Consider the following 14,375-nt stretch of genomic DNA (forward strand, 5'->3'; position numbering starts at 1 on the left):
AAGATATAAGCGAGCACTGGTCTTACATGGCCAGATGCCTTGCCATTGGCTCTTTTGTCAACAAGGACGACAGTGCATTCTCGTGTGGGACTTAGCCCATATGAAATAGTTTTTTGGTCGTCCAGCGAATGTTTGGGGTGTGCCTCGTTCTAAGAAGTATAGTGACATCGAGTACCCTATGTTGGTGGATTACTTACATGACTTGACTGCTAAATTACGTGTTCTCCACCAACAGGTCTATGACAGTTTGCCGACAGCTACTGCAGATCCAGGCCATACGATTCAACCTGGTGATTTTGTCTTGGCAAAGAATTTTCAACGAACCAAGAATTTGGAACCAAGATGGACTGGACCACATTTGGTCCTTTTGGCCACTAGAACTGCTGTTAGAGTAGCTGGTAAAAAAAACTGGGTGCATGCCACCCATTGTAAAAAAGTTCCTTTGCCTCTACCGTATGATAAGTGGGTGAGGGATGGTATAGCCGACTCTGAATGTGAAAGGATTCCTAGATTTGTACCTTTTAGTGATGCACAATTGGTATGGACTCAGTCAGAACATGCAGATGACGAACTTTTGCAAGCTGCTGTGCCATCACATCGAAAGTTGAATACAACGGATCCAGAAACATTTTTTCAAGAGCAAACTGTGCCTGGCAAAGAGCGTTACAATCTGAGACCGAGAAGGAATGAATCAATGGACAAATAAAACTTGAATTCTTTTGTAGTGAATTACACATTGTCAGATCAATAGACTTTTTTTCCTTTTTTTCCTTTTTCGAGTCACCATCCGGACTCAGCTGCAGGGTCGCGGTACAGCCTTAAGGGGTGAGCCACGAATTGATGAAAGGTCTGTGGTTCATGGTCGTTAGTACGATCTTGACGCACACTTAAGTGAAGAAGGTAATAGCCATGAGCAGCACGTTAGAGGATGGAGTCTTTTGAATCTGATGTTGAGAGAACTGATTTTAAAATGAGAATGTGTATATTGGTCCGTAGCAAATGTTTTTTAATACTGTGTTTTCTAATGCTTTTGAATATTACGTTAGCTTGTGTGGGTTGGATTGTCTATGTTACACAAGAGACGCTTGCATCTACGTCCCAACCTACTCTTTCTTTTTCTACTGTTTCCCCACATGAGTTTCATACATTGCCTGAACATGAACAGGCACGAAGATCAGAATTTGTAAACAATTCGTTCATACAGATGTTGCATCAGCATCAGCTAGTCGTAAATACCACAAATTGTTGGGTTTGTGGTCTTATGCCACATACGACAGATAAGGGAATGCCATATTTGGTTTTGCCTTTTTCGCCTAATGGGTCAGTATGGGCACTCCAAGCAATGTTTATCTATGCGAATGAAGCATCTCCTGTACGTTCCGTCAAAGATAATGCGAGTAATAATGCCTTGATACAGGGAATAGTAGATACGATCAGAGATATTGATGCATATAATGCTATCCCTAAAGATGAGGTACGAGCATATGTTGGTTGGAACAAGACTGGATATAGTATTAGTCTGACAGAGAAGGAGAGACGAAAAAGGTCTCCCCCTATTTTGATTGTACCCCACGAGGTCATTTTTGTCTGCAAGGTAATGGTCAGAATCCAAGAGCTCAGCGTGGTAAGAGTGTGTGTGTTCACACCTATGTCTATACATCCCAGAAATCTCCACCGTTCGTGCCAGCTAAAGGCACGTATTTCGTTTGTTATGATAGAGCATATACATGGTTGCCTCCTGATTTTTCAGGCACATGTTATGTGGCATTTTTGCTTCCCCCTACGTATACAGCTGCTTTCAATTACCATAATTTTGTAAAAAGAAACAGGAGTGTGACCCATAAACCAATCGGGATTGGGGTTCAGAAGTTTAAAGCAAAAACAATATCCCAAAAGGTATGAATAAACAGACAATTTATATTGCATGCACAAGGCATTACAACAGTCAGGGAAAGGAGACGCTTATACTCAGGGATTCAAATTACAAAAATGATCTTTAGTCGCTTAATATTCAATTCATATCAAGACAATTTCATGCCACAGAGAGTATGTACAAAACACACAGTTGATGGACAGAATGTAGAACAATGTCATACATTCACCCCAGTACAAGGATCTGGGCCTAAATCCATCATTTTTTTTGCACTCCACACCACCCTGGGTTAGACACTGGCTATATGCAAATCAGCTCTGACCCTGTGCCTCATGGGAACAGTCCAGTCCGAACTACCAAGCCATGTCTTTCCCAGACCGGAATCAAGCATCCAAGGACCGGTTTCTGGCTATCAGCCTTCATCAGCCTGGATAGCTTGACTCCAGTGGTGTGGAGAGCCCTCAGACTCACGTCTGAGCATCCCCAGTACACTTAGAGCGGTAATTGCAAACACAACAGTGATGGACAGAATGTGGATCAATGTCACACATTCACCCCAGTCAAAAGATCTGGGCCCAAATCCATAGTTTTTCCACTCCACACCACCCTGGGTTAGACAATGGCGATATGCAAATCAGCGCTGACCCTGTGCCCCATGGGAACAGTCCAGTCCGAACTACAAAAGCCATGTCCTTCCCAGAACGGAAACAAGCATCCGAGGACCGGCCCGGTTTCGAGGTAACACCTCTCATCAGCCCGGCTAGCTTGACTCCAGTGGTGTAGAGTGCCTGGGACTCACGTCTGAGCATCCCCAGTACACTTAGAGCGGTAATTGCAAACACAACAGTGATGGACAGAATGTGGATCAATGTCACACATTCACCCCAGTCAAAAGATCTGGGCCCAAATCCATCGTTTTTCCACTCCACACCACCCTGGGTTAGACAATGGCGATATGCAAATCAGCGCTGACCCTGTGCCCCATGGGAACAGTCCAGTCCGAACTACAAAAGCCATGTCCTTCCCAGAACGGAAACAAGCATCCGAGGACCGGCCCGGTTTCGAGGTAACACCTCTCATCAGCCCGGCTAGCTTGACTCCAGTGGTGTGGAGTGCCTGGGACTCACGTCTGAGCATCCCCAGTACACTTAGAGCGGTAATTGCAAACACAACAGTGATGGACAGAATGTGGATCAATGTCACACATTCACCCCAGTCAAAAGATCTGGGCCCAAATCCATCGTTTTTCCACTCCACACCACCCTGGGTTAGACAATGGCGATATGCAAATCAGCGCTGACCCTGTGCCCCATGGGAACAGTCCAGTCCGAACTACAAAAGCCATTTCCTTCCCAGAACGGAAACAAGCATCCGAGGACCGGCCCGGTTTCGAGGTAACACCGTTCATCAGCCCGGCTAGCTTGACTCCAGTGATGTGGAGTGCCTGGGACTCACGTCTGAGCATCCCCAGTACACTTAGAGCGGTAATTGCAAACACAACAGTGATGGACAGAATGTGGATCAATGTCACACATTCACCCCAGTCAAAAGATCTGGGCCCAAATCCATCGTTTTTCCACTCCACACCACCCTGGGTTAGACAATGGCGATATGCAAATCAGCGCTGACCCTGTGCCCCATGGGAACAGTCCAGTCCGAACTACAAAAGCCATGTCCTTCCCAGAACGGAAACAAGCATCCGAGGACCGGCCCGGTTTCGAGGTAACACCTCTCATCAGCCCGGCTAGCTTGACTCCAGTGGTGTGGAGTGCCTGGGACTCACGTCTGAGCATCCCCAGTACACTTAGAGCGGTAATTGCAAACACAACAGTGATGGACAGAATGTGGATCAATGTCACACATTCACCCCAGTCAAAAGATCTGGGCCCAAATCCATCGTTTTTCCACTCCACACCACCCTGGGTTAGACAATGGCGATATGCAAATCAGCGCTGACCCTGTGCCCCATGGGAACAGTCCAGTCCGAACTACAAAAGCCATGTCCTTCCCAGAACGGAAACAAGCATCCGAGGACCGGCCCGGTTTCGAGGTAACACCTCTCATCAGCCCGGCTAGCTTGACTCCAGTGGTGTGGAGTGCCTGGGACTCATGTCTGAGCATCCCCAGTACACTTAGAGCGGTAATTGCAAACACAACAGTGATGGACAGAATGTGGATCAATGTCACACATTCACCCCAGTCAAAAGATCTGGGCCCAAATCCATCGTTTTTCCACTCCACACCACCCTGGGTTAGACAATGGCGATATGCAAATCAGCGCTGACCCTGTGCCCCATGGGAACAGTCCAGTCCGAACTACAAAAGCCATGTCCTTCCCAGAACGGAAACAAGCATCCGAGGACCGGCCCGGTTTCGAGGTAACACCTCTCATCAGCCCGGCTAGCTTGACTCCAGTGGTGTGGAGTGCCTGGGACTCACGTCTGAGCATCCCCAGTACACTTAGAGCGGTAATTGCAAACACAACAGTGATGGACAGAATGTGGATCAATGTCACACATTCACCCCAGTCAAAAAATCTGGGCCCAAATCCATCGTTTTTCCACTCCACACCACCCTGGGTTAGACAATGGCGATATGCAAATCAGCGCTGACCCTGTGCCCCATGGGAACAGTCCAGTCCGAACTACAAAAGCCATGTCCTTTCCAGAACGGAAACAAGCATCCGAGGACCGGCCCGGTTTTGAGGTAACACCTCTCATCAGCCCGGCTAGCTTGACTCCAGTGGTGTGGAGTGCCTGGGACTCACGTCTGAGCATCCCCAGTACACTTAGAGCGGTAATTGCAAACACAACAGTGATGGACAGAATGTGGATCAATGTCACACATTCACCCCAGTCAAAAGATCTGGGCCCAAATCCATCGTTTTTCCACTCCACACCACCCTGGGTTAGACAATGGCGATATGCAAATCAGCGCTGACCCTGTGCCCCATGGGAACAGTCCAGTCCGAACTACAAAAGCCATGTCCTTCCCAGAACGGAAACAAGCATCCGAGGACCGGCCCGGTTTCGAGGTAACACCTCTCATCAGCCCGGCTAGCTTGACTCCAGTGGTGTGGAGTGCCTGGGACTCACGTCTGAGCATCCCCAGTACACTTAGAGCGGTAATTGCAAACACAACAGTGATGGACAGAATGTGGATCAATGTCACACATTCACCCCAGTCAAAAGATCTGGGCCCAAATCCATCGTTTTTCCACTCCACACCACCCTGGGTTAGACAATGGCGATATGCAAATCAGCGCTGACCCTGTGCCCCATGGGAACAGTCCAGTCCGAACTACAAAAGCCATGTCCTTCCCAGAACGGAAACAAGCATCCGAGGACCGGCCCGGTTTTGAGGTAACACCTCTCATCAGCCCGGCTAGCTTGACTCCAGTGGTGTGGAGTGCCTGGGACTCACGTCTGAGCATCCCCAGTACACTTAGAGCGGTAATTGCAAACACAACAGTGATGGACAGAATGTGGATCAATGTCACACATTCACCCCAGTCAAAAGATCTGGGCCCAAATCCATCGTTTTTCCACTCCACACCACCCTGGGTTAGACAATGGCGATATGCAAATCAGCGCTGACCCTGTGCCCCATGGGAACAGTCCAGTCCGAACTACAAAAGCCATGTCCTTCCCAGAAGGGAAACAAGCATCCGAGGACCGGCCCGGTTTCGAGGTAACACCTCTCATCAGCCCGGCTAGCTTGACTCCAGTGGTGTGGAGTGCCTGGGACTCACGTCTGAGCATCCCCAGTACACTTAGAGCGGTAATTGCAAACACAACAGTGATGGACAGAATGTGGAGCAATGTCACACATTCACCCCAGTCAAAAGATCTGGGCCCAAATCCATCGTTTTTCCACTCCACACCACCCTGGGTTAGACAATGGCGATATGCAAATCAGCGCTGACCCTGTGCCCCATGGGAACAGTCCAGTCCGAACTACAAAAGCCATGTCCTTCCCAGAACGGAAACAAGCATCCGAGGACCGGCCCGGTTTCGAGGTAACACCTCTCATCAGCCCGGCTAGCTTGACTCCAGTGGTGTGGAGTGCCTGGGACTCACGTCTGAGCATCCCCAGTACACTTAGAGCGGTAATTGCAAACACAACAGTGATGGACAGAATGTGGATCAATGTCACACATTCACCCCAGTCAAAAGATCTGGGCCCAAATCCATCGTTTTTCCACTCCACACCACCCTGGGTTAGACAATGGCGATATGCAAATCAGCGCTGACCCTGTGCCCCATGGGAACAGTCCAGTCCGAACTACAAAAGCCATGTCCTTCCCAGAACGGAAACAAGCATCCGAGGACCGGCCCGGTTTCGAGGTAACACCTCTCATCAGCCCGGCTAGCTTGACTCCAGTGGTGTGGAGTGCCTGGGACTCACGTCTGAGCATCCCCAGTACACTTAGAGCGGTAATTGCAAACACAACAGTGATGGACAGAATGTGGATCAATGTCACACATTCACCCCAGTCAAAAGATCTGGGCCCAAATCCATCGTTTTTCCACTCCACACCACCCTGGGTTAGACAATGGCGATATGCAAATCAGCGCTGACCCTGTGCCCCATGGGAACAGTCCAGTCCGAACTACAAAAGCCATGTCCTTCCCAGAAGGGAAACAAGCATCCGAGGACCGGCCCGGTTTCGAGGTAACACCTCTCATCAGCCCGGCTAGCTTGACTCCAGTGGTGTGGAGTGCCTGGGACTCACGTCTGAGCATCCCCAGTACACTTAGAGCGGTAATTGCAAACACAACAGTGATGGACAGAATGTGGATCAATGTCACACATTCACCCCAGTCAAAAGATCTGGGCCCAAATCCATCGTTTTTCCACTCCACACCACCCTGGGTTAGACAATGGCGATATGCAAATCAGCGCTGAACCTGTGCCCCATGGGAACAGTCCAGTCCGAACTACAAAAGCCATGTCCTTCCCAGAACGGAAACAAGCATCCGAGGACCGGCCCGGTTTCGAGGTAACACCTCTCATCAGCCCGGCTAGCTTGACTCCAGTGGTGTGGAGTGCCTGGGACTCACGTCTGAGCATCCCCAGTACACTTAGAGCGGTAATTGCAAACACATCAGTGATGGACAGAATGTGGATCAATGTCACACATTCACCCCAGTCAAAAGATCTGGGCCCAAATCCATCGTTTTTCCACTCCACACCACCCTGGGTTAGACAATGGCGATATGCAAATCAGCGCTGACCCTGTGCCCCATGGGAACAGTCCAGTCCGAACTACAAAAGCCATGTCCTTCCCAGAACGGAAACAAGCATCCGAGGACCGGCCCGGTTTCGAGGTAACACCTCTCATCAGCCCGGCTAGCTTGACTCCAGTGGTGTGGAGTGCCTGGGACTCACGTCTGAGCATCCCCAGTACACTTAGAGCGGTAATTGCAAACACAACAGTGATGGACAGAATGTGGATCAATGTCACACATTCACCCCAGTCAAAAGATCTGGGCCCAAATCCATCGTTTTTCCACTCCACACCACCCTGGGTTAGACAATGGCGATATGCAAATCAGCGCTGACCCTGTGCCCCATGGGAACAGTCCAGTCCGAACTACAAAAGCCATGTCCTTCCCAGAACGGAAACAAGCATCCGAGGACCGGCCCGGTTTCGAGGTAACACCTCTCATCAGCCCGGCTAGCTTGACTCCAGTGGTGTGGAGTGCCTGGGACTCACGTCTGAGCATCCCCAGTACACTTAGAGCGGTAATTGCAAACACAACAGTGATGGACAGAATGTGGAGCAATGTCACACATTCACCCCAGTCAAAAGATCTGGGCCCAAATCCATCGTTTTTCCACTCCACACCACCCTGGGTTAGACAATGGCGATATGCAAATCAGCGCTGACCCTGTGCCCCATGGGAACAGTCCAGTCCGAACTACAAAAGCCATGTCCTTCCCAGAACGGAAACAAGCATCCGAGGACCGGCCCGGTTTCGAGGTAACACCTCTCATCAGCCCGGCTAGCTTGACTCCAGTGGTGTGGAGTGCCTGGGACTCACGTCTGAGCATCCCCAGTACACTTAGAGCGGTAATTGCAAACACAACAGTGATGGACAGAATGTGGATCAATGTCACACATTCACCCCAGTCAAAAGATCTGGGCCCAAATCCATCGTTTTTCCACTCCACACCACCCTGGGTTAGACAATGGCGATATGCAAATCAGCGCTGACCCTGTGCCCCATGGGAACAGTCCAGTCCTAACTACAAAAGCCATGTCCTTCCCAGAACGGAAACAAGCATCCGAGGACCGGCCTGGTTTCGAGGTAACACCTCTCATCAGCTCGGCTAGCTTGACTCCAGTGGTGTGGAGTGCCTGGGACTCACGTCTGAGCATCCCCAGTACACTTAGAGCGGTAATTGCAAACACAACAGTGATGGACAGAATGTGGATCAATGTCACACATTCACCCCAGTCAAAAGATCTGGGCCCAAATCCATCGTTTTTCCACTCCACACCACCCTGGGTTAGACAATGGCGATATGCAAATCAGCGCTGACCCTGTGCCCCATGGGAACAGTCCAGTCCAAACTACAAAAGCCATGTCCTTCCCAGAACGGAAACAAGCATCCGAGGACCGGCCCGGTTTCGAGGTAACACCTCTCATCAGCCCGGCTAGCTTGACTCCAGTGGTGTGGAGTGCCTGGGACTCACGTCTGAGCATCCCCAGTACACTTAGAGCGGTAATTGCAAACACAACAGTGATGGACAGAATGTGGATCAATGTCACACATTCACCCCAGTCAAAAGATCTGGGCCCAAATCCATCGTTTTTCCACTCCACACCACCCTGGGTTAGACAATGGCGATATGCAAATCAGCGCTGACCCTGTGCCCCATGGGAACAGTCCAGTCCGAACTACAAAAGCCATGTCCTTCCCAGAACGGAAACAAGCATCCGAGGACCGGCCCGGTTTCGAGGTAACACCACTCATCAGCCCGGCTAGCTTGACTCCAGTGGTGTGGAGTGCCTGGGACTCACGTCTGAGCATCCCCAGTACACTTAGAGCGGTAATTGCAAACTCAACAGTGATGGACAGAATGTGGATCAATGTCACACATTCACCCCAGTCAAAAGATCTGGGCCCAAATCCATCGTTTTTCCACTCCACACCACCCTGGGTTAGACAATGGCGATATGCAAATCAGCGCTGACCCTGTGCCCCATGGGAACAGTCCAGTCCGAACTACAAAAGCCATGTCCTTCCCAGAACGGAAACAAGCATCCGAGGACCGGCCCGGTTTCGAGATAACACCTCTCATCAGCCCGGCTAGCTTGACTCCAGTGGTGTGGAGTGCCTGGGACTCATGTCTGAGCATCCCCAGTACACTTAGAGCGGTAATTGCAAACACAACAGTGATGGACAGAATGTGGATCAATGTCACACATTCACCCCAGTCAAAAGATCTGGGCCCAAATCCATCGTTTTTCCACTCCACACCACCCTGGGTTAGACAATGGCGATATGCAAATCAGCGCTGACCCTGTGCCCCATGGGAACAGTCCAGTCCGAACTACAAAAGCCATGTCCTTCCCAGAACGGAAACAAGCATCCGAGGACCGGCCCGGTTTCGAGGTAACACCTCTCATCAGCCCGGCTAGCTTGACTCCAGTGGTGTGGAGTGCCTGGGACTCACGTCTGAGCATCCCCAGTACACTTAGAGCGGTAATTGCAAACACAACAGTGATGGACAGAATGTGGATCAATGTCACACATTCACCCCAGTCAAAAGATCTGGGCCCAAATCCATCGTTTTTCCACTCCACACCACCCTGGGTTAGACAATGGCGATATGCAAATCAGCGCTGACCCTGTGCCCCATGGGAACAGTCCAGTCCGAACTACAAAAGCCATGTCCTTCCCAGAACGGAAACAAGCATCCGAGGACCGGCCCGGTTTCGAGGTAACACCTCTCATCAGCCCGGCTAGCTTGACTCCAGTGGTGTGGAGTGCCTGGGACTCACGTCTGAGCATCCCCAGTACACTTAGAGCGGTAATTGCAAACACAACAGTGATGGACAGAATGTGGATCAATGTCACACATTCACCCCAGTCAAAAGATCTGGGCCCAAATCCATCGTTTTTCCACTCCACACCACCCTGGGTTAGACAATGGCGATATGCAAATCAGCGCTGACCCTGTGCCCCATGGGAACAGTCCAGTCCGAACTACAAAAGCCATGTCCTCGACTCCACAGCGCAATTTATAGGCGCATCTTACTATGACCTTAACAAAAAAATTGTGAATTACATTATTTTAAAGTTATTGACTGTTGGTCACTTGTTGAGCTAATCACTGTGTATATATTTCACTTTGCTCACTTTGCGCCGTTCACCGCTGTTCACCTACTTCACTTGCGTCACCACTTATCACTTGTATATATTGAGCACCAAGTTTTATCGGTTGTCATTTGAATTGTCCATTTATGTGCTGTACATACTCTCTGTGGCATGAAATTGTCTTGATATGAATTGAATATTAAGCGACTAAAGATCATTTTTGTAATTTGAATCCCTGAGTATAAGCGTCTCCTTTCCCTGACTGTTGTAATGCCTTGTGCATGCAATATAAATTGTCTGTTTATTCATACCTTTTGGGATATTGTTCAATTACCATAAGACAAGATATGGTAGAGGTGTTATTATCGATGCGAAAGATACTGTCGCACAAGAAGTTGGAGACTTCTTTAAGGGTTTTCTGCCCTTTTGGGGTCCTATGGCTAAAAGTAGGAATATTCGTCAGCTTACGAGAGTGGTCGAGGCCACTATAAATGAGACTGCAGGTGCCCTTAGCAATATTACAGCTGAGCTTCAAGCGGATCCCCTTATGACATTACAGAACCGCTTTGTTTTAGATATTATACTTGCAGATAGAGGTGGGGTATGTAAATTGATCGGGTCTAGCTGCTGTGTTTTCATACCAGATAACGCCCCGACAGTGTACCAAGCCATCTTGAAGTTGCATAAGTTTGCTGAGTCTATACATGTAGACAAAGGGAACTGGTCATTGATAGAATGGTTTTGGGAACTGCTGTCCAAATGGGGATGGAAGATTCTGATGTTTCTTGGTATGGCTTTAGCAATCCTTTTCTCGTGTTGCTTATGCATCCAGTGTGGTCCCGCCATTTGTAGTCTTTGTGCTACGATCTGTGTGAGAAGACCAGTCCTGAGAGAAGTGAAGGATAATAAGATGATGTTACAGCAACACTTTGATGACCTGATGAGAATAGATATAGACCTACATTCAGATTGAACTGAGTTTAGGTCATTGCCTACGTAATGGCAAAAGGAGGATCTGAGGTTCCGTGATTTCGAACCTGACTCCATTTTGTTTGAGTTGTTCGTGATGCCATTTTTGTGTTGCCCTCACGTAGGCCGTGGAGGTAACCGAACGAACAAAGTTGCATGGGCCTCATTGTTCATGTATGCATTAACAGGCCTCTTTCTGACTTGTGAGTAAATTGCAAAGACGCTGACCCCGTCACCTGAAACTGACCCTTTCACGAAGCCAATTTCTCTGGCTGATCGTTGTCTAAAATTGCCAATCAATGTTCAGGATATCGTTAACTTTTAGTTTCTTGCACATATCTTATCCTACTCAACATCTGAATTGTTTCTTTCCTTACGACCTTTCATTAAATGGGTAGTGCTTTCAATTATGGGTTTTTCCGGCTTGTGGAAATTGAATTTGGGACAGTCCTAATAATTAACTTTTGGGTTGGGTTACTGTAAATTGGGTTTTTGTTAATGTGATACTCAGTTAGAAAATGTGTCCTATTGGTCATAATTTTCCGCAGTGGGTGTACATTTGTAATGAGAATATGGTGTAAACAAAGAGATGTCTTGCTCTACGAAAATTGAGCAGTTTCCTGAGTTGTACACCGTGTTGTATTGCTTGGTTTACTGTTACTAGCTGCAGCTAATAAATTTGATCTCTGACGCCATCCAGAAGTATTCCGTGTCTCTGTATTCCAAGACAGGAGAATCCGAAGACTTCGGGTGTGTCCCTGGCACCGCTGGGTTCTAAGAAAACCCGGTTCTTCAATGCCACGAATACCACTCCATCTTTGCCTCCGGAGCATACAGTAACGAGCAAGCTTGCGCATCCATGAGGTGATGCCAGGCATGTACAACAGCGTTAAGCGAGTCTAGGAGGCCAGTTCTACAGTCTCTAGGTCTGGCCAGTAGTGCCGGAAGTGGCGTAGGGTCCGCAACAATCCCCTCAATGCGTATGTGTGGAGCGTCCGATGGGCCATGCATCCAGCCATACGCATGCGCGCCTTGGGCAGCGCGGTAGTATAACTCCAAGTCTGGAGCTTGCAGTCCTCCGTCTTTGTAAGGTCGAATGAGCACGTCCCAGGCTACCCTAGGCTGCTTCCCAGCCCAAACCAGCCGGAGTACCAAAGTGTGCAATTGTCAAAAAAACATGCTCGAAAGCACCATTGGTATATTGGTAAAAAGAAATAAAAATTGGGGAAGGACTGAGGTTACGTAGTTTTTGGCCCCGCTTCGCTACAGCCGCCATTTTGTGTTTAGTCGCCACTTTATGTTGCCTCACTCAGGCAGCACGGCTAACGTGGAAAAATGGTCTTTCTGCCGCTTTCAGCTGCTCCATGTTTTTTTTTGTTAAAGAACAACCTTTGTCCTTGTGTGCGATACTGATGTCAGGGCCTGGCCGAGTTCGCAAAGCCATGTCTAGACTGATTAATCCATGACTTACTCCACTGTTTGGGTCCCACCATTCTTCTCTACCTTATCTTATTTAACTGGCCTTCACTATTCTCTCCGTGTGTTCTCTTGTTACATAGCCCTTCTTTTGAAGCATTCTACACATGTTTTGCCACCTGCAAACTGAATTACGGGCACTAGTGTTGATTAACTTGATGGGAGGAGAGCACACGGGGTCTGAAAGCAGGGTGTGTTTTAGACATCTGATAGCTTGTTTTCGAACTATTCCTATTTGTCAGCTTTGTGTATATTGGGAGTTGTCATTGTAAACTTGTGTTGTTTAATAGACTGTGCGCCACAGATTGAAGTGGCAGTCTCTTGAGAACCTACCTGTGTGGTACTTCTTAGATAACTGTGCTTAGCTGCAGCTAATAAAACTACTTTTCTACGCCTAACAGAGTGTCCCGTGTCTCTGTCGGTCAAGGCAGGTGAACCCGGAGATCTTAGGCGTGCCCGGCGCCACCTGGCCCATAAGGCTGGGTTCTCCAATTGGCGCCCACGTGGGGCGACTTCAGCGGTAGTAGTTTTGCCCGAGAGTCATGAGGAGCTTCGCAAGAAAATTCCGGAGGATTTCGCGAACCACGTGAGCGACCCCTGCATATCGATGTTGACCGAAGGTCTTTTGAAGCGTGGCTACTCCTTGCCGACGGGTGCTGACGACTGCTGTCCTGACTGTCGCCCTGCCTTGGCCCTTTGGTGATGATTGGTATCGCGAGACGATAGACAGACATCTGTTGGCGTGAGAAAAGCATTTAGTTAAGTATTTGTGGGTAGCGCCCACTCTCTTTGTTTTTGTACTTGTTATTCGATTAGCGCGCTAACCAAAGCCAAGGGGTAAGTACGTTTGTGCTGTGACTCTATTGTCCGAAAATCCCTTGACGTTTGTAAGGAAGTCCAGTTCGTTACGAAATGCCTGGATTTAGTAAGTTTAAGACATTTTGTTGTTTTGGTTGTTTTAGGGATTCCCGACTAGAGGATTCTTGTCCAATTCCTCCAGTTGGAACTCCTACTTACGAACTTTACTCAAAGCGCGGTCTGGGTCCTATTGTTTTTAACGAAACATGGATCCGATACACTAAGAAAGACGGTGTTTTACAGTGGCCACAAAATGGGTCCTCTGAGCCAGATATATTAGATAGTTTGGAAGCGATTTTATTCAAGAGAAAAGCCCGGCCGGCAATGTTTGACTCCTTTCGCCTGTGGCGCAAGGAAGCCAAACAGAAAGAAATTAAGCAAATGAAGAAAGATAAGAAAGAGCAGAGAATGTCGATTCTACAGGCTGCCCAACAATTTAAAAATGACGAAGCTGATCAGGTGATTGAGGTGTCAGAAAGACAACATCGTATGGCAATAGATAGATGCTATCCTGTATTACCTACCGTATCAAAGAGTAAAAGTCCTGATGATGATTCTTTTATGTCCCATTTGTTGACATTACCTCCACCTTATGTGTTAGGTGCTAATGCAACCTGCTGTTAATCCAGCTGCTGTAATTCCTGCACGGTTGCCTACCCCTGTAATTCCGCCTCCACCCCCTTTACCAGCGACATCTGTACCCCAATCTCCAGTGCCTCAGCCTTCTCCATCTGTCGCTTCCTTTGCTACAAATGCTTCGCCAATTTTACAGAATACGTTGTCCCCTGTTTTAGTGTCAGATTCCCCTGCAGCTCGACGGCGTTTAGTCGACACTGTCTCAGGTCTTTTGTCGCCTTTTCTCGGACCT

Source organism: Lissotriton helveticus, chromosome 12 (genome assembly GCF_964261635.1).
Source record: "Lissotriton helveticus chromosome 12, aLisHel1.1, whole genome shotgun sequence".
Taxonomy (NCBI): Eukaryota; Metazoa; Chordata; class Amphibia; order Caudata; family Salamandridae; genus Lissotriton; species Lissotriton helveticus.